Here is a 22,431-nt window from a genome sequence, read left to right as displayed (position 1 = left end):
TTGGGACATCCTTAAAGTAGTTGAGATCGTGTTCCTTACCTGTCATTAATGTTCTATTTTAGTATGATTTCCTTTTGTATGGTGCTAGAGGGCTGAATTTGAAGCCAATCAAAATAAGAAATGTTAATGAGTAGATATAATTCTACCTTACAACCAAATGATCGACGGGTAATTCTTCACATGAGAATTTGTTGTGCCGATGAAACACATTTTGAGGAGAAAGCTGCAAGAATTCAAGAATCTTTGAAGAGGATTCCTTTGAAATATTTTTCTCTCCAAATTATTGTTAAGTAAGTGGATCTCTATGTTTCACCTTTTGTTTTAGTTGTGTTACACATAATCATAAAGGTGTCTTACTCTCCAGGTCAATCATCTAACCAATCTGATTAAGAATGCATTTTTGTATGTGAAGGTTGACCCTCATAAAAAATTATGAATGAACTACTTGTTGTTTCAAGTTCTCTAGTTGATGTCTGTCTTCAATTTTAATATTAAATAAAACTACACCCTATAAGCTTTGATATTCAATGTTCTCATGTTTAATGGGAACTCTAAAAGTTGTGCAGTTCTCAATTTCAAACTAAATGTGAATATCAAATCCATGATAATTGTAACAACTGAACCTAAGGCTCAAAACACTTATAGGTATTTTATTCCATGATGCTAAACTGTCAAGAAGGGCATCTAATGCATACACATCAATTATTTTTATTACCATCATGGATAAAATACAGAGTTCATTCATATAAAATGAATAAAAAAAATATAATTAGGTACTTTTCCTTAGAATGTTACAGTTAATTGCATTTACTTTCCTAAGAAGCCATTGTCTAACTTTATACCATGATATGCAGTCATTGCAAAGATCTTGACAAACCTAACCAATAATTTATACGTACTGTCAAGTAAATATGTAAAAAATATCAATTTTCAATTAAGGGTGCCATTAATAGTTTTAACCAACAAGGGGTAGGCAATGAATCTCTAGATCTCACTAACCTAATGCTTCTCTACCTACCAAGCTACCAATGAAATTAGCAGAACTTCCAATGGTTATTACAGTTTACACATGTGACAAATGTAGCCATAGGTTCCTCTCCACTTCTTGTTTGCAACTAGTAGTAAGTACACTTTCGCTAGCCACATTTACCACACTTGAATTGGTCTGTTGTAGCTTTAGGCTTTATCCCACGCTCACACTCAAAAAGTGCCCTGTCTTTGATCTGTTTGTTCTCAATCTTTCTTTGATCACTAGCCATTTCTTCCTTTGTCATGACAATAAGTTTCTCTAGCTTAATTTCACCAAGAATAACTCTCCTTCTCAAATCTCGATTGTTTGGATCTTTCAGGTTGAACATGATGGACCTATATTTCAACGTTTGGGCTCCAGTAGACAACCCTAACTTTTCAAATATCAGTGTCTCAACAAAAGCTACAACTCGTACTAGATCACATGCATTTACTCTCACCATGTTGTCACCCTTGGCTTCGTTACCTACTTTGGAAAAATCCTCATGAAGAAGCTCACGGATCCTGTAATGTACTGTGTTATTAGACTTAATCATACTTTTCAGCTTTGGAGGGCCATTTGAAGAGGATGATACCTTCTTATTTCTGATAGATGCTTCTTCTTCCTTGGGTTTCTTCTCAACCTTTACAGACTCTTTCTTAATAGCATTGACCTCCACTTTAATAGTCTTGGACTGCTTATCTTCTGACTTTGTAGCTTTGTTTCCATTGTTAAAAAGAGTTTCTATTTTCACAACCTTCTTCCAAGAATCAAGTAAGATAGTGGCTAACACAAATACTTTCTTGAGGATGCTTTGTGAGATGTTGGAGGTGTTTTCCAACCTGATAATCAAAGTATCATAACAAAATGAAGTTACTAGCATCCATAAGAAAACAGTCCTATGAAAAAAGTTGCACACTCATGAACTAAACAGTTTCCTTGACTACTTTAAATCAAAGAAAAAGGTACCTTTAAAAGTCCCATTAAACTTAGAGAGAGGCAATAACAAAACCAGTGGACTTCAAAAGAGAATGAGACTAAACTTTCAAGATAGAGGTAAATTTTTAAGAGCACTATTCAAAGATAAAGGAAAAGAGCAAAGAAAATGAAGGAAAAAATAAAATTATACAAATGATACAAATACTTTTCTTTCAGATATGTTATCCATGCTACAAATCCTAATGAAGTACCCAGAGTAAAAGAAACTTTACATTATAGTTCACAACAGCCATCCAGATAGGCATGTGCAAAACAACCATCTTCAAGAAGTAAATCTGGACTTACATTCTTCAATTTATTTCATAACATAAACGTATTTCAGTGTAAGAAAAAGACTGAAAGAAAATGTCATGCAACACAAGTTAAATTTACAATTCAAATCAATAAAAACGTGTGCCAACATAATACTTTTCTAAAAGCATGTTCTTGACTTGTACACCACAAAATGCAGCAGTCAAAGCAGACGTTTGCATAAGGGTACAAACAAACAATCTAAAGCTTACACATCCAACTCTGTTTATAACTTACAAGTTACAACTTTACTGATAACAACCTCTATAGTACACTGATCCAAAAGGATCCTAGAACACTCTCTAAGTTTTCATGAACTTATAAAAACATGCCAAAAATTTTAAGTCTTAAAAGATCAAGCTTATCGGAGGAATCTTCATGACATTTGCGAATGGTGACCAGTGTGAATCAATGAGCGTCGTCGATCTAGCACGCAGAGCGGCGGACCATGCTAACACGCACCGACACTAATTGGCGATTGCATGGATGAATTGGGAGAAATGGAGGTAGTTTCTGATATGCGATTAGCGACAAGTTGCTAATCGCATATCGCAGGGAAAACCTCTCAGAGAAGAGAAGCCCCGAGCACCCGGACTCGAAATATTATGAAATTCAAAAAGTAATCATTTCGGTTCCGTTGGAGCTGGATTCCACAAAACCGGCAGGATATAAGAAGGGCTCGAGGCGGTAAGCGGTTTCAACCAAGTTCCGCTCGATGCCACACATCGGTTGCCACGCGTCCACCAGAAGAGAGAGAAAACCGCTCACATCGGGCTAGTAACCATCGAGCTACTCAACCGCCCGATATGAGCGACAACTGTAGGATTTTGGGGGGGGCAGATCAACGGCGGTGATGCGTCCCAATGGATGACCATATTTGACGAGGTTATATAATGAGATCACATAAGGATTTGAAGTCTGGTATGGACGATGAGTTGGCAAAAGATTCGGTTTCGCGGGCATTCTTGGAGCAAACAGAAATAACGATCGTTCAAACATGTCCAAGAGAACTGACACTCATCCGTTACAGAATAGGTGGCCACCTCCTTGTGAAGCATTATGCAATAACTATAAACAACAAAAGAATGGATTCGTACGAACAGAGGCAGGGAATCAAAAAGTCGAGAAGCGAAAACGAACATTCAGGAAGAAGATGGATTTAAAGCCATAGACTAACAGAGAAAGAAAGGGGAATAGAATCCAGAGCAGAAACAGAGAGAAGAAGCCAAGCTGACCTGAAGGCGGCATCAAGCCAGAGTCAAGACAGAGCGAGAGAGAGTCAGAGAGTTTGTGTACTCCTGAGAGACTTGGGGAATCCAAGTACAGTCTTACTGATGTATATTTGTTGTGTGAGACTCGGACTGAGCTCACCGTTGTAAGAACTCTGCTTTGAAAACATAATAGAGAGGCCACCACTAAAGGCTGGACCAGGAGACGTAGCTCAGGAGTATGGGTGAACTCCTTATTAAACTTGTTGTGTTTATATGTGTTGCTTGTTATGTATTCTTTACTGTTCCATTGCCTATTTATTTCGCAATCTTATCAATCTGTTGCACAAAATAATACAGGCACATCCATGCACATGAGTCTGTAATAACTTATTAATTGTCTTTAGATCAATATACAAATCAAGTAGTATCAGAGCTTTAGGTTTGCTAAGGTTAGACAAGCTTTTGCTGGATTATTGGTGAATGATAACTAGATCAAATCTTAAATTAGGAAAAGGAGAATTGGTTGAATTTGACCTAGAAATTGGTAGAGTCTATACTAGGAGGAAAATGTCAGAAGAGACTCCTTTGGAATCAGACCCTCAGTTCCTTGATAGTTTCTTGACTATGAGAGCCATGGTAGAGGAAATGTATAGAGAATTTAAGAAGGGGCGGAGAGAAGATTCTTCAACTTCCCATAACAAAGAACAGAAGAATCTCTCCTAAATGACTATTCAAAAAGCAAAGAGAAAGAAGAAAAGCTTCCCACACCTCCTAATAGTCCTGAAAATAAAAAGAAGAAAGCATATTTGATTAAATTAGACGTTAAATATGATTTGCCAATATAGGATGGAGAGCTAAATGCAGAGAAGCTGGATAATTGGATTAGGCAGATTGATGTGTATTTCAGGGTGCATAGCATCGACTTAGACAAAAGTAAGATTCAGCTGGCCAGTCTACGCCTTGGAGGAACTGCCTTAGTATGGTGGGAAGGCCTAACGCAAGCTGACTTGAAGAAGCATGGTAAAATTCTTTCTGTCTGGAGTGAATTTGTTTTTGCAATTAAAAGCAATTCTATCCACTAGCTTATATGCAGCAAGCTTTGATGAGTTGGCAAACTCTTCGCCAATTGAAAGGGTGAAGTGTAAAAAGTTACACCGAAGAATTTCGAAAAAGAGCTTTGATTCTAGGCATTTCGTTAGACTCACCTGAAACTTTGTTGAAGTATATAGGTGGTCTACATACTTATTTGAGACATACCATTCTCATGTTTAACCCTACTAGAATAGATGAGGTATCTGTCAAGCCACCCATCTAAAGGCTAGAGGCAATAATGTGGTCCTAGAGATTGGGGGATCATCCAAACTCACTGCAAGTAAGAACAAGGAAAAGAGGAAGAAGAAATGGAAAGAGAGGAAGGCTAATGCTGTACAAAAGATCAAACCTTCATGCACACACTACAAGAAGGATGGGCATGATGATGAACACTGCTGGATTTTGCATCCGGAGCTAAGACCCAAAAAGTTCGATGGCAAGAAGAAGAAAGCTGCTACTACTGTACAAAAAGATTTGGGGTCAGACTTAGGTGATGAAACAACCATTGAATCCATAGTTATACAAGGTAAAAATTCTGAAGCATATTTTAGTAATTCTGTCCAAACTATTGATAGTGAAGAAAATGAGAGAAGAAGACCTGAGCTTTTTCATATTAGAGTTATTTCCAAGCATCTAAAGATTGATACTTTGTTTGATAGTGGCTCACAAGTAAACTTAATTTCTGAATAAATTGTAAAGAAACTAGGATTACTAACCACACCTCACAAAAAGCCATATCCATTAGGTTGGTTATGTGATAAAACAAAGCTACAAGTGACTAGACAATGTAAACTTAGGTTTTCCATTGGTTCATCATTTTTAGTTGAGGTTGAGTTAGATGTAATTCCCTTGGATATATGTGGAATTGTTTTAGGAAGTCCTTGTATGATATAAAAACAATTTTCTATAGAGCATAAAATAAGTATCAACTCACAAAAGAGGGAATAGAATATATTGTAAGAGCTCATAAACTCAAAAATAATTATACCCTCATAAACTTAGGGCAGATAAAAAGGATTGTAAATTCATGCAATAAATTTTTACTGATGGTTGTAAAGGAAAAGAAACCTGAACAAACCAATATATTTGAGGGTTGTGATGCTAAACAGCAAGCTGATTTAGAAAAAGTTGTTTCAGAATATGATGTATTATTTCAAGAACCTAAAGGTCTACCACCAAAAAAGGAAATTATACATGATATTAATTTGCAGCAAGATAATTTATTGCCTAACATCTGGATGTGCAGGTTATCCGCTTTAGAGAATGCAGAAATCAAGAAGCAGGTACAGGAGTTGCTAGAGAAAGGGTTCATAATACCTAGCACATTGCCATGCGGATAGTTATCATTCAGGTTTTCCCCAAAGTTGTAAGAAAGGGAAAGGAGGCCGACGTAAACATAAACAAATCTTTTAGATACAGAATCTAGCTAATCTGTATCCAGAGAGGGCTCTCTCTTTATGATTTAACTTTGTTTTGAAAGGTGTTAAGCTAGTTATGAAGTTCAGGGGTTTTGTTTGTTGTTTGGCTGGGGAGATTCAATAGAGCAGAGGTGTAAGTCTAAGTAGTTCAGTCCATTGGGCTAATGGAGTTAATGAGGATGAGTTTATAGATTTGGTTTCTTAACAGAGGATGGTTTCACAGAGCAAGGTAGTCAAACAGGGAACAAATAAAGATTCAAAATAGATGGAATGTGCTCGAAATTGGGTGAAAGGCAGTTAAGAATCCTTCAACCTATTTAAAGGGGGAAAGTGGATGATTACTGCTAAGGAGAAGTTAAGTATTCTTTAGCAAATAATCAACATGAAAGAATTAGGAAACAGGAGAAATTAAGATTTACACTGCTTATTCTAATTCTGAAGAAAACACAGAGAATGATAACGAATGGAAACCAAAGTGCAATCAAGCATATTTTGAATTAATCTTTATCTTTATCATTGAGATTGTGAAACAGAGGTGATATAAGAAAACTAGGAAAACTTTAAAACACGAGATATAGGGGACTTATTGGTCCGCTCTTTGATTCAAGAATTCTGTGACAAGTCCTCTACTTCAATTATTCATCCAGTGAGCCCGGCAACAGTTGATTCCAACAGCTCTCTATTCCAAAAATAACTCAATATTACAACAAAGTCTAGGAATAATCACCAACCCCAAATACTTCGTTTGGGGGGGTATTTATACAAAATATCTCATGGAGATAATATCTAGTGATGATTCATCCTTTTTTACAAAAGATAGAGACAAATAGTCTCGAAAACAGGGAAAAGATAAATTGATGCGGTGCTGGCTGCTCTGTCTTTGTCGGATGTGCTGGAGGCAGACCCAGCGAGTCGGTTTACAACTGTCTTCCACTGATACTCTGTGTTGGCTACTCCGTCTTTGTTGGATGTGATTTTAACCCCGATCTGATGCATTTTGACCCGTTTGACCCTCATCCATCTCTATTTATCTTATCATGGAAAAATAGCCCAAAGTCTACGTCTTACCCAAGAGAAATTTATAAAATTTCTAACATATCTTCCCACCATTCCCGTTCTAGTAGTTTATGCATCTGAAGTTTCCTGAGAGTTTCATTAGTCTCTATATATCGGAAGAAATTAGTCTGAATGGTGAATAGATTCTTTACCTCGTGCTCGATGTAGAATAAATTCTTTAAGCTGTCATAGAGAACTCGGCCCGATGGAAGTGCTTTCACTCATGATGCACTTGATGATATGTGAGTTTGATTGCTAGCATACTTATTCAATTTGTCAACATAATCAATGTGTTTCATTAACTTATCATTGATGACCAAAGGACTTGGTAGCCCTTTACTCAACAAAACTATGAACTTCTCCATAAACGCATTGACCTCCACTTACATATCTTGGCACCTTCTCTCTAAGTTCTGCATTAAAGTTTTCTTGGTTAGAACTTTTTTGATTTCCAAAATTGTGTTTGTCCTGTCTGAAATGCCAAGTTTCTCCAGCTGCTCTGCATTGTGGGTGTTCAAAAAATGTATAAGCCGATTAGCTTCCTCTGGCATTTTGCCTAACTGTGCTCTTGTCTGCTGAATTACTTCATCGGCTATTCTTATTAAGCCAATCTGCTCATAGATCACCTGGATAGACGACCATATTTCATTTATAGGCTGGGTGACATTTGCCCAAAGGATTTTTCTGATCTCTGCTAAGGGATTATCAAAGGTGAGCTCTTGCTTGGTGTTGCTCCTGTTGATAATGTACCTGTGATTACCTCTGTTGTGACTGTTGGGACACTTGGGGCCAATGTTGATCCAATTGTTGAAGGGATTGCAGTTGTGACTGTAGGGATTACCTCAGGTGGTTGGGAGGACGACTCTCCCTACTTCTCTTTTAGTGCTTTTTCCAGTGGCTGCTCTGTATCGGTTAATCTTTCATTGAGTTTCATGAGCAGGTCCATCATGTCTTCTTCTGATTTCTGCTCTATGATTTTTGCAGTCTGGGGATGCCTTGTAGGAGGTAGCTTCAGTTGTTTCCTCGGGGCAGCAATGTCCTCTTCCTTCTTCTTGATTAGTGCCTCTATGCCTTTAGCATCTTTAGGGTCATGTCCTAGCTCAATGATGATCTCTTCCAATGATTTGATTATGTTATCTTTGGCTAAAGAAGAGGCTTTTTCCAAATGTAGTTGAGCTGCTGTGTTGTCCAAGGAGTTTTGCAATTGGTGGGCCAACATTGCTTTGTCAGCCAGTGCAGAATAGACCATTCCCCACCTGCTTGTGAAGATCAATTTGGTCCATTAGATGAATGTCTTTGGCTAGGACCTCCAAGTTTGTTCTGATGTAATCTGTTGCTGACTAGGGTTGTTGTACCTTTGGCTTAAAATAAATCATTAACATTTTGCCTTCCTTAATGTTATAGGAAGACATTAATCTTTGTTGGTTTGCAGGGGCCATCTTCAAGTATTGACTATAAATTTGGATTCTCACAGGATCATTTTTGGCTTTTGTCTCTGTGAAATTCTTTTTAATGTCTGCGGCCTGTTTGCTTTGTGGCCTGGTAGAAGATACTTCTACACTGTGCTGTCTTTCTAGCTCCTGCCTATATGAGCTAGTTTATGTTTCTACCACTGGGGAAGTCTGCTGGCTGGCTACCCTTTCTATCCTCTGGTTGTCTGTAGTTTCTTCAATGATTTCCTCTTCTGATAGCAGATTCAATCTTTGCCTCTTTGCACCTGGTTGTTCTGCAGGTCCACCCGTGGGGGGAGTGGCTTCTCTGTCTCTCTTCCTATTTCTTTCCTCATTTAGAGGAGTTTGCAATGCTGGAATTCCTGCTGCTTGAGTTTGGGCTGGAGGAATTTGTTCTTGTTGATCTGTCATTGCAGGTTGTTCAGTGCGTGCCACTTCTTTGCCCTTGGAAGTTCCTATAATTGGTGCACTGGTTTCCTGTACAGGCTGCTGAGAAGGTCCAACAGAGGATGTACCAACTCCTGATTGTTGAGGCAGCTTGAAAGACACTTGTCCAAAAGAGTCCAGGTCAAGGGTTTTTTCAAGATCTTTCATGGCATTTTCCATCTTTTCTTGCTCACTAATTTCTTCTATTAAAGTCCCTTCTACTCATTCATCCTGATTTGCAAACTGTTGAATTTCTGGGATATTATGATATATATAAACTGACAACCTGTTTCTTACCCTTCTGTCACTTATGAAACTATTTGGGTCATACGGCACCCACCAAAAACTCTTCTTCAATTTAAGGTGTTCCCCTAATATCTTCTCAACATCTTCCCATGCATCCCTAGAATTTATGACATAAGGGCCTAACTGGTTTTTTATTCTCAGCTGAGCCTTTTTCTTTGCATTACAAAAATGGGTTAAGTCAACATTGATGATCTGCCTGAAATATTCTAATGCAAATAATCTCATGGGCACATATCTAGGCAGCTTGAAAGGGCAAAGTTCACACCCATACATTCTGATTTCTATGTGATTTTGGTACAAGTACCAGTCACCTATCCTGTATTGCTTAGAAAGTTGCAAGTTGCAAAATCTTCTTCATGTCACTAGTGAGCCTAGGAGGAGGAGCTCCTATCAACAGAGTGGAGGTTGGATGCACAAATAAGTCAATGAATTCACTATAGGTGTAAGGGGAGTCACAGGTTTTATGGAAGACTGAGCTCCAAAAGATCACAGACCTCTGATTTCCTTTTGAGTCCAATTTCCTGGTGGGAAATGAAAAGTTGTTTTGTTGATAATGTAACAACAGATGGTATATAAAAGATGTGTATTTGAAGACTCCTTCTCTATCCAAATTTATAAATTGGTCATGGATTTTGTTGGCAATGAAAGTGGCATAGTCATACTTGATAGTAGGGGGCTGTCCTGGAGTAAATATTGATAATAGAACCAGGTGATATCATCCACATATTCACTAGACCTAAAACCCAAGATCAAGGATATCATGTCAACAATAAGTCTACCAGTTTCAGTGAAAAAGACATGGATATAAGGAGGAGGACCTTTAGGTTAGTGCGTTGGTATCGTGAACATCTGAGCAATGCAGGTTTTCTCTGATTGGGGCAATTGAGATGCTTGTTCAAGTAAAAATCCCATGGAAAGACGAGCAAGGGGCTCAGTGGAATGGAAATGTATCATCTCATTGATGGACTCAGCAGTTATGGAAAAAAAGACAGTTTGGGAAGGAGACATAACTGCTCTATGGACAGGGTCATAGTTAGCACAACATTGATGAATGAGGTCTAGGAAAACATGGACTGAGGGGAGGAAGTACATGGGAAGGTTCAATTCCCATACTCCAAAAATATCAGAATTATTTAGATGGCTATCCCTGATTTGGCAGAAAGTTTGAATATGGTTCCTGTCACTAGATAAATCTTCTATTTGGAAATCTCTGTCGGCCAAGGGTAGATAAACTAAATCTTTAAGAGGTGTGTTTATGGGCGCGACATTCAGGGCTATGGGGGCTTCCATGTTTGGTTCTTGTGTGGTCAAACTGGAATTCGAGCTTCGATGGAAACAATGGAGTAAATAGCAGATTTGGGGGCCTTTAATGGTAGCTTCAGAATGATTTTAACTTGAATTCATCTCTTTTAGGTAAAATTCTCAGTGGAAAAAAACTGAAATTACAGGTTTGCGAAGTGAATTGGGTAAATACTTGTTTTTAAGAGGCAAGCTGTGTAATTCGCAGGTTGACCGATGAACTGCAGAGCACGACATTGGAATTTGATGGTCGGGTGGTGGACTGGACATATTTTGCATGGATCACAGTTCACAAGGAATAAGGGTGAAAATGACATTTTCTCGTTGATTTAACGAAATTTGGTTTGGTGGGACTTTTTTGGCATTTATTGGGCAGCTGACGTTAGAGTGATGAGACGTCTTGTCGTCACACGAAGGGTGGTAAGGGGTTTACCCCGCACCGCTTTTGGGGTCGAGCAATACTAAGCGGGGAGTGAGCGAGCACCCCTGATGGGCGACGCGTGGCAAAGGTACGGGGACAAAACTGTCAGTTCCCCGCAAGTTAAACAACGGAGATGAAGGGTGGCGTGATACGTTCATTGGTCGTCGGATGGTCGGGCCTAGATCTGACGGTTGACGGGCGTCAAAGATGGCGGGGGATTATGCAGTGGGCCCAGCGTATAAAACATTGTTTTAATCATATTGGACGTGTTTCTATTGGTCAGGGTTATGGTTATTAATTAACCCGGATGGTTAATTAATTCCATTATAACGCGGCGGGGAAGGTTATTAACAAACTTCAGATAAGTTTATTAATGCCTGTTTTACATTATGACTATGGTTATACCTAACCGGGGGTGGGGTATATAGTAATGCGGGGGTTTATTAAATTACATAATACGGGAAAGGGTAAAGCTTTATATGGGAATTATATAATAATTGTTAGAAATTAATATGAAATAGAGTGAAAATAAGCGCTAGGTCAAATGTTTTCACATTTAAACTTAGGCTGGAGCGAAAAGGGATTTTTGGAGACATGTGGACATTTTCCTAAGTACAAAAGGGTTTAACTAAGGCAAATGTTATGAAATGGAATGAGTGATTTATGAAGGATATTAAGAACAGATCTTAATACTTCTGGGAAGTTAGTGAATGATTTAGAGAAGAGTAGGAAGGGGGGTCAGTCATGCAATCTTGCTTTGCTTGAGCTGCATCAAGAAAATGTCTGCTTTATACTTGTGATATCATTTCTGCAACACCATCTACCTACCCTGTTTTCCTTGGCCTAGCATTTTTTTTCTTTGTTCGGGTGCACTTGGACTGGCAAACCCTCATCATTTTCTTTTTCTTCTCTTTGCCTAGTAAACCTACCTAAGCCTGCCCTTATAACATCCAAGGGCTCAGATTAACCTATTGAGCTCCTTTGCTTCTCTACCTATCTACTTATCTGTCAAGATTAAACAATTTGGTCAGATTTTATTCTCTATTTCTAAAACAGGAAATTCAAGCATGAACTAGCCAAGATTAAGCGGTTTTGGCCATTCATCAATGGTGGCATAAATCAACAAGCTGCACACCATCGGATTATTACAGAAAATAAAATAGTAGTGGCATTTTGGACTTGCACACTTTCCTGGTCTATTTTGTTTGGGGTTCATTTCTTCCACTTTTGACCATTTCATTCTTTTTACCCTTTGATTTTTCTTTTAGGGCATACCCTCTTTACATTTTTTTAAATTTTCTTTGATTTTAACAATATGGAAAACCTTTGCAACCAGAAAGGTATGAACATATTACAGAGCTCATCAATGTCAATCATGAAATATGACACCTAGTGGTATAGGAGCATAACAATGGCTCCACTTGGGGATGGCTTTCCCTGGTGGAAAGTCAAGAACAGCAAGTCAGATGGCCTTCTCCATAACTTTGACTGTGCTCTGAAAACTCCTTCTGCTGGTTGCTTTATTATATGTATGACAATTACACTTGTGAAGCTTAGGGCCTTCTCTTCGGGCTTCAACTTCAACAAGTTACCATCCAACCCAAACTGAGACATTACTAAGGATATAGTATGTACATGTTAAAGCAAGAATACATCAAACAGTTGGATCAAAGTAGTGTTTCAACATCCGACCATTAACTGGCCCTTCTTCTGTTTCTGTACCATCCAGATTTTTCAAAAAGTAAGTATTGTTCCCTTGTAAGACCTGGATAACAAAAGGTCCCTTCCATAGGAAGTCAAACTTCCCATGTTTTCCTTTGTCTTCTCTCCTGGAATCCCATTTTAAAAATTTGTCCCCAAGGTAAAAATCTTCTCCCTTGGTCCTTTTATCAAATATTTTCTTGAGTTTTTCTTGTAACACTTGGGATCTTTGGTATACCTCTTCTCTAGTCTGCTGCAAATGGATGGTCTGATTTATTCTTCTTTGAATGTCATTGGGTTCCACCTAAGCTTGTTGTAGTAATTTCATTATAGGGACTCCTAAAGATGAAGGGAATACAGCCTCCATGCCATAAAGTAACTCATAAGGGCTAGTCCCATTAGACCTCTTTGTAGTTAGTCTGTCTGCCCATAGTGCATTTGTAAGTTTCTTGTGCCAGTTTTTCTTGTTATCTTCCAACAGTTTCTTGATAATATTAATCAGGCTTTTATTGGAAGACTTAGCTAGACCATTACCTTGAGGGTAACAGGCTGTGGAATGGCCTAAAGTAATATGGTATTTGTTATAGAAACTTATCATTTTCTTGGATTTGAAAGCAGCAATGTTTCCAGTTATGATCTTTTGACGACAGCCAAACCGAGACAGTATGTTGGTTTCAAGAATCCTATGATCACTGTATCATTGGCTTGTCTAGAAGGAATGGCTTCTATCCACTTGGTGAAATAATCTGTGGCAATGAGGATCCATTTGTGTTGGCCAGAAGAGGGAGGATGGATCTCCCCAATGAAGTCCAACCCCCATTGTTGGAAGGGCTTTTCAGTGGAAATTGGTCTAAGGGGTAGGAGCAAAAATTTCCTCTTGCCTTCAAAACTTTGACATTTATGGCAAGTGGTGACAAATTTCTTTACATCAGCGAACAAGGTGGGCCAATAAAACCTAGCCCTTAGGATTTTGTCTGTAATTGATTTCCAGTAAAGATGTCCGTCACAGTTCCCTACATGAAATTCTTTGAGAACTTTATCAGCTTCATCTTTTCTTAAACAATTCAATAGAATACCTTCATGATTTTTCCAAAAAAGAGCATTATCTAAAATACAAAATTTTGAAGCTTTCATCTTTAAAAACCTTTTCTTTGTTCTGGATAACCCTAGAGGAGCCTGCAATTTTAATAATACATGAGTTATCTCAGCATACCAAGGTGATTCTAAGAAGGCCTGGCTGATTTGTGGAGTTGCCATCTCCTGTTCATTATCCAGTTCATTGATATCCAGGGCCTAAAATTTTGTTTCAGTCATGATTTTAGCCAAACCCTGTCCTTTTATAAGCTTTGCAGGTCTTATTTCAATATCATACTCCAATATATTAGCTATCCATTTACCTCGTTTGCCTTCAATTCCATCCTGAGTTAGGATATATTTGACAACAACACTTGGTACATAAGCTATTACATGGGAGTACAATATATAGACTCTGAAGTCTTTAATAGCTTCGACAAGTGCAAAAGCTTGTTTTTCCATGATTTGGTATTTTAGCGGTGCATCTCTAAGTGCTTTACTAAAAAATGCTATGGGTTTTTCACATCCTTGATCATCTTTTTGTAGTAAAACAACAGCAATGGTGTGTTCTGATGCAAATGAAAATATTATGAAGTCTCTATCAAACTTTGGACTTGTAAAGACTGGTGTTCTGGTAAAATCCATTTTAATTTCTTCAAATGCTTGTTTGTCTTATAATGTCCATTTAACCTTGGAATCATTTTTTAACATGTTGTTCAACAATCTAACTAATTCAGCCAATTAGATATGAATCTTCTTAAAAATTTAATCTTTCCTAGGAAAGCTTGAAGTTCCTTGACATTTCTGGGGTGGGGTACTTGTAGAATGGCTTCTATTTTAGCAGGATCAATTCTTATGCCATCTTTGGAGATGATATGGCCTAACAGTTTGCCTTCCTCTAGACCAAACAATGACTTCTTAGGATTTAATCAAATACCATACTTTCTACATTTTAAAAACACTTGTCTCAAATGATCTAAATGTTGCTGATATGATTTAGAAAACACAGTAAGGTTATCAAGATATATGACCAGAAAATCATAAATTTCTTTTGCAAAAGCTATGTCCATTGCTCGTTGAAAAGTTTCCCCTGCATTCTTAAGTCTGAATGGCATTTTAACATATTTGAAAGTTCCCCATGGTGTTGTAAAAGAAGTCTTTTCGTGGTCATTAGGATGGACCAGAATCTGGTTAAAACCTGAGAATCCATCCAAAAGTGAAATCCTGGACGCACCCACTACCCTTTGTAAAATGTGGTCCATCTTAGGTAATGGATAATGGTCCTTTAAAGAAACCTTATTTACATTCCTTAAATCAACACATAATATAATTTCTCTTGTTTTCTTCCTAGTAGGTACTAGATTAGACACCCATTCTGAAAACCTGATAGGAGCAATTATCCCTGCCTCATACATTCGTTTGATTTCTTTTTCAATTAAGGGGAGAAGTATAGGGTTAATTCTTCTGAGCTTTTGTTTGAATGGTTTTTTATTTTCCTTGAGGGGTATTGTATGTTGAATTACAGCGGTGTCATAAGATTTCAGATCTTCATAGCTCCAGGCAAAAACATCCTAGAATTCTTTGATCAGATCAATATATTTCAGTTTTTGATCAGGGGGCAAAGTTTTGGATAATTTTATCATTTTCAGATTTTCTTCAGTCCCTATGTTACAGTCTTCAATGTCTGCTTTTAGAGGTTGCATTTTGGGTTTCTTTGGGATATCATTAAAATCAAAGAAATCTTCCAAAGGAGTTAATCCTTTGGGCAAATGATTGTCTTTCAAATTAATAACTTCAGATTCTCCTTCGATAATCTCATCGATATCTATTTCTTTAAGATCTTGCATTTATTTATTGGTAAATTTTGTTGGGTGAAGCATTTGAGTTGCACTTTCTGCCGAAATGTTTGTTTCTATTTTGTCTATTTGATCAAACTCACTAACATTGTCTATGTCTATATTAGTGCTTGAAAACTCTTTCTCTAGGGTTAAGAAATTGTTAATCTGAATGTCATTGTCAAATACTTGCCAGTTCTTTACATTGTTAGGTATGGTTGGCCTGTGTCTAATCTCAACTGTGAACTGATGATTGGGTTCAAATGGTAATTTACAAGTGCTGGAAAATGTTGCCAAGCTGTGAGCATGCAAATTATATTTTCTTGGAATTTTAGCAAGCTGTGTTTCGAGAAATGTATTGAGGATCTCAACCGTTGTTCCTCTATACAATCTTATTCTGGGATCAATTGTGAGGAAATTTCCTTTTATCTATTGAATGACTAAATCAGAATCTCCCAAAACTGATACCCTGATTGCCCCCAAACTTTTGATCAATATAAGCCTTAGCAATAGGGCTTCATATTCAGCCATATTATTGGTGCATTTAAAGTTTAATCTATAAGCATGTCCTTCAACGTGATCATTTTCATGATTGTGCACCCAAATTCCAGCTCCTGCTCCTAATTTGTTAACTGAACCATCAAATTCTAAGTACCAAAGGATCTCATGTTCATAGTTAGTATTGGGAGTCTCAGAAATTTGTTTAGGAAGATCTAGTTCTTTAGTTTCATTTGGTTTCTCTTGAGTATCTGATATATCATTGTTCTCAGAAATTTCTTGAATTTGAACATTAGACATTTTGTTTATAACTTCTTCTTGTTCAAATGTTGAAACGTTGACATCAGTTGGAGGATCAATTTCAGCATTGTAGAGAATGAAGGAGTCCAAGTCAGAGTGCATGGAGTAGATAGGGAAATTCTGGGGTTTCTCCTGGCTACTTACCACATATTTCATTAAAGTTTCTCGGTACAATTTATTTGGTTGACCAAATACTGAAACAGTAGCATAAGACATGTCCAATTGTAAAGATCCTTAGAGTTTTGCACCCCAAGATCTAGACAATAACATGCCATATTTTGGTGGAATATCAGCTACTACTATGTCCATTAAAATGGTTTTGGCAAGGTATTGAACTAGTGATACACATAAATCTTTGATCAATCCTAGACATCTGACCTGGCTTGAATCAAAAGAGAATAAGTCTTTGTATGGCCTGGTAATATCTAGGTCTAACTTCTCCATTACTGATTTAGGCATTAAGTTATGAGAAGCACCAGAATCAAACATGGCATTATGAAGTATTTTATTGTGTATGTTTAGACTTACATAGAAAGGAGGAACACCTCCATCTACTGATTTTCCGTTTACCTCAGTGCCAAAAATTAATTCAGGTTGGTCATAAAAAACATTTACAGAATCTTTGTTCACAGAAATTTGGAGTGATCTGCTAATTTGACCTCTGTAGACATCATGTTTAGCCAATTCTGATAATGAAATAGCTACCTTTAATTTCCTATTTCGGTCTCAAGATTAAAAGGTTTTTCAGTTTGAGCTTTTGTATTTCGGGTAGTGGGATTCTCTCTTTCAATTGTATTTTCTGTGTTTTCCTCTTTTTCAAGAGTGGGGTTATGGGCTGGAGTTGTTTCCAACTCAATTTCTGGAGGTTCTTCCACATTTCCTTTGGGAGGAATGGAAGTGGAAGGTTGTCTGTTAGGTCATTGATTGTCTGATACTTCTTCAACTATTGGATTATTTGGGTTAGGACCTGTTCTAAGAAGGGCTTATACAAGGGGTTTATTGATCTTAGCTTTGTTAGATTGCTTTGTATCTTTCTGTTTATTAGTTTCAGGGACATCTATTCTTCTACTCCTCAAATTGTATTGCTTGTGGACTTCATAAATGGTTGTATCATATCCCTCCCTAAAATCAAATGATTCACCTGACTGAGTTTGGAATTGTTTAAGAGTGTGAGCTTCTTGGTTGTCTTGGGTCAAGAAAACTTGTTGTTCATTATTGAGGCCCATTAAGTTAATTTGAGTGTCATCTGGTGGTTCATCAGAAGTTGAGGCTTTAGCATAATTTTCCTAGAATGGGGGCCTAATGTTTTGGTTAGGCCCTGCCTTTCCAGTATCAGGGTTTTGATTTTTCCTGAAATTTGGACTTCTCCCGGTGTTACTAGGCTGACCATCCCAAGGGGATTTCCTCTCAATTGTTTCTACTCTATCGCCAAGTCTATCCATTCCTTTAATAATAACATCTAATTTCTGTTCAAAGGCAGAAAGATCTTCTTTGAAAGGTGTCCTCCTTTCAGCTCTGGCTTGAGCTCATTTGGAAATCAGGTTGGCTTCAACGCTGACAGCTATACTCTGCATCTCTTCTAAGTCTCGAGGAGCTCTTTCCCTAAGTTGGTATGCCATATCAGAATCAAATGCATCAGGGAATTTGATTAAGGCCAAGTCTGGAGGAGGTCTGAGATTTTGAGGAATAGCATTGTAGACATTATTGAATCTGGTACAGTAATCTTGGACAGTTTCTTGGGTACCTCTTTTTAAGCCTTCATATTCTGATAAAATGTGGAGAGGATCTTTCTTCTTTTCCCATATGTTCAAGAAGGTTTGATAAAGAGTTTGTGGGTCATTGATACTATTTGGGGGGAGGGATCTGAACCATGTTCTAACATCTCCAGTCAAACTTTGAACAAATACTTTCATTCTAACATCATCAGCATCCACCTCATATATTTCAAAGTAATCTGTCATTTTTTTAGTATGCTGTTGGGCTGTATATGTGCCTGTGCCATCAAAAGGAGTGATTTTTACTTTGATAGTCTTGGGGCATAGCCCCTGGATTAGCAGGTAAGTTTAGAGGAGTATACATGTTTGCCATGGTAGCAAGAGTATATGTGACAACTGGTGTAGTAGGGATGACAATGGAATATGGATGGAAAATGGAAACGTGGAAGGGGTAGCTTGAGGTTGGGAAGTCTAAGGCGCTGATGGTGAACTTGGAGAAGCGGTAGTAATCACAGAAAGATTTGGTGTTTTTCTAAAGGTAAGCTCAGATTGGATGGAGTTCTGCAGGTGTTTGTCAAGATGTGAAGTAACAGCTTCAAGCTGCAGATTTTCAATGAATATTGGATCTTGAACTGTGTGGGTCAACCCAGATTCCGAAAAGGTCCCAAACGAAGAGCTTTCAAAATAGTTAACTAAAGGTTCGTCCTCAAGGTGGATCGACCTCACAGGGCAGGATTTTGATCTGAGTAAAGGCCGAGAAATAGCAGAATTTTCTTGGCTCTCTTGTCTCCTAAGAATCCTAGGAATCAAATTAGGATTTTCAAACACAGGTGTGGGTTTGGATCAAGATTTGATCTAGTGTAAAGAATCCTTTCTGAAGCCAGGTTTCTAAGTGTATTATTGGTCTTTCTGTAAATGGGTTTGACACTACAACTTTAAGAGTTTCTTTTCGAAACTTTGGATATGGGAATTGTGGACTTTCCTGAAGATTTATAAAAGAGGAACTGATCAAGTATTTGAAACAAACTGTCCAATCTATAAGTTAGACCGGAGATAGACTGAAGTAGCATTCATTTAATTCTGCCATCGCAAAGCAAAAGCATTTCAAAGGCTACCTGGCTAACTTCAAGCTCTGCCTGTAGCTTATAAAGTAGACAAAAGTAATAAATAAATTATTCAATTCCCCAGTGGAGTCGCCAATGATGTTATCACTCAGGTTTTCCCCAAAGTTGTAAGAAAGGGAAAGGAGGCCGAGGTAAACACAAACCAATCTTTTAGATACAAAATCTAGCCAATCTATATCCAGAGAGGGCTCTCTCTTTATGATTTAACTTTGTTCTGAAAGGTGTTAGGCTAGTTATGAAGTTCAGGGGTTTTTTTTGTTGTTTGGCTGGTGAGATTCAATAGAACAGAGGTGTAAGTCTGAGTAGTTCAGTCCATTGGGCTAATGGAGTTAATGAGGATGATTTTCTGGATTTGGTTTCTTAACAGAGGATGGTTTCACAGAGCAAGGTAGTCAAACAGGGAACAAATAAAGATTCGAAATAGATGGAATGGGCTCGAAATTGGGTGAAAGGCAGTTAAGAATCCTTCAACCTATTTAAAGGGGGAAAGTGGATGATTACTGCTAATGAGCAGTTAAGAATTCTTTAGCAAATAATCAACATGAAAGAATTAGGAAACATGAGCAATTAAGATTTACACTGCTTATTCTAATTCTGAAGAAAACACAGAGAATGATAATGAATGAAAACCAGAGTGCAATCAAGCATATTCTGAATTAATCTTTATCTTTATCATTGAGATTGTGAAACACAGGTGATATAAGAAAACTAGGAAAACTTTAAAACACGAGATATAGGGGACTTATTGGTCCACTCTTTGATTCAAGAATTCTGTGACAAGTCCCCTGCTTCAATTATTCATCCAGTGAGCCCAGCAACAGTTGATTCCAACAGCTCTCTATTCCAAAAATAACTCAATATTACAGCAAAATCTAGGAATAATCACCAACCAACCCCAAACACTTCATTTGGGGGGGTATTTATACAAAATATCTCATGAAGATAATATCTAGTGATGATTCATCCTTTTTTACAAAAGATAGACACAAATAGTCTTGAAAACAGGGAAAGATAAACTGATGCGGTGATGGCTGCTCTGTCTTTGTCGGATGTGCTGGAGGCAGACTCAGCGAGTCGGTTTACAGCTGTCTTCCACTGATACTCTGTGTTGGCTGCTCCGTCTTTTTCAGATGTGCTTTTAACCCCGATCTGATGCATTTTGACCCTCATCCATCTTTGTTTATCTTATCATGGAAAAATAGCCCAAAGTCTACGTCTTACCAAGAGAAATTTACAAAATTTCTAACATATCCTCCCACCATTTCCGTTCTGGTAATTTATGCCTCTGAAGTTTCCTGAGAGTTTCATCAGTCTCTGTATATCGGAAGAAATTAGGCTGAATGGTGAATAGATGCTTTACCTCGTGCTCGATGTAGAATAAATTCTCTAAGCTGTCATAGAGAACTCGGCCAGATGGAAGTGCTTTCACTCCTGATGCACTTGATGATGTGCTAGCTTGATTGCTAGCATACTTATTCAATTTGTCAACATAATCAATGTGTTTCATTAACTTATCATTGATGACCAAAGGACTTGGTAGCCCTTTACTCAGCAAAACTATGAACTTCTCCATAAACGCATTGACCTCCACTTACATATCTTGGCACCTTCTCTCTAAGTTCTGCATTAAAGTTTTCTTGGTTAGAACTTTTTTGATTTCCAAAATTGTGTCTATCCTATCTGAAATGCCAAGTTGCTCCAGCTGCTCTACATTGTGGGTGTTCAAAAAATGTATAAGCCGATTAGCTTCCTCTGGCATTTTGCCTAACTGTGCTCTTGTCTGCTGAATTACTTCATGGGCTATGCTTATTAAGCCAATCTGCTCATAGATCACCTGGATAGACGACCATATTTCATATATAGACTGGGTGACATTTGCCCAAAGGATTTTTCTGATCTCTGCTAAGGGCTTATCAAAGGTGAGCTCTTGTTCTAATGTTTTGACTTTATTTTCTAAGGCTTTAATCTCCTTGGTTTTTTCCACAACACTGATTTTGGAAATATCATAATTTCTCTCTGCCTTAGCCAATTTCTCTTTTACCAGTTTCAATTCTGAAACTTGTAGCTTTAATTCTTCCATGGCCTTTATCAATTCTTCTATGCTCACATTAGTACTGCTGCTTGGTGCTGCTCTTGCTGATAATGTACCTGCAATTACCTCTGTTGTGATTGCTGGGACACTTGGGGCCAATGTTGATCCAATTGTTGAGGGGACTGCAGTTGTGACTGTAGGGATTACCTCAGGTGGCTGGGAGGTCGACTCTCCCTGCTTCTCTTTTAGTGCTTTTTCCAGTGCCTGCTCTGTATCGGTTAATCTTTCATTGAGTTTCATGAGCAGGTCCATCATGTCTTCTTCTGATTTCTGCTCTATGATTTCTGCAGTCTAGGGATGCCTTGTAGGAGGTAGCTTCAGCTGTTTCCTCAGGGCAACAATGTCCTCTTCCTTCTTCTTGATTAGTGCCTTTATGCCTTTAGCATCTTTAGGGTCATGTCCTAGCTTAATGATAATCTCTTACAATGATTTGATTATGTTATCATTGACCAGAGAAGGGGCTTTTTCCAAATGTAGTTGAGCTGTTGTGTTGTCCAAGGAGTTTTGCAACTGGTGCGCCAGCATTGCTTTCTCAGTCAGTGTGGAATAGACCATTTCCCCAGTCTGCTTGTGAAGTTCAATTTGGTCCATTGGATGAATGTCTTTGGCTAGGAGCTCCAAGTTTGTTCTGATGTAATTTTTTACTGACTGGGGTTGTTGTACCTTTGGCTTAAAATAACTCATTAACATTTTACCTTTCTTAATGTTATAGGAATACATTAACCTTTGCTGGTTTGCAGGGGCCATCTTCAAGTATTGACTATAAATTTGGATTCTCACAGGATCATTTTTGGCTTTTATCTCTGTGAAAGTATTTTTAATGTCTGTGGCCTGTTTGCTTTATGGCCTGGTAGAAGATACTTCTACACTGTGCTGTCTTTCTAGCTCCTGCTTATATGAGCTAGTTGATGTTTCTACCACTGGTAAAGTCTGTTGGCTGACTACCCTTTCTATCCTCTGGCTGTCTGTAGTTTCTTCAATGATTTCATCTTCTGATAGCGGATTCAACCTTTGCATCTTTACACCTGGTTGTTCTGCAGCTCCACCCGTGGGGGGAGTGGCTTCTCTGTCTCTCTTCCTGCTTCTTTCCTCATTTAGAGGAGTTTGCAATGT

At 38.0% G+C, this 22,431-nt stretch overlaps 1 pseudogene; it reads right to left on the bottom strand.

Moving 5' to 3' along the window:
- Nucleotides 1-1,034: 1,034 nt before the first annotated feature.
- Nucleotides 1,035-21,306, bottom strand: LOC149216607 (transcription elongation factor TFIIS pseudogene; annotated as a pseudogene).
- Between the last annotated feature and the right edge of the window lie 1,125 nt (nt 21,307-22,431).

Source organism: Pinus tabuliformis, chromosome 1_1 (genome assembly GCF_031772625.1).
Source record: "Pinus tabuliformis cultivar Carrire ecotype Pingquan chromosome 1_1, CPIR1, whole genome shotgun sequence".
NCBI lineage: Eukaryota > Viridiplantae > Streptophyta > Pinopsida > Pinales > Pinaceae > Pinus > Pinus tabuliformis.
Note: the sequence above shows the minus strand (reverse complement) of the source record. Positions and strands in the feature narration are given on the sequence as shown.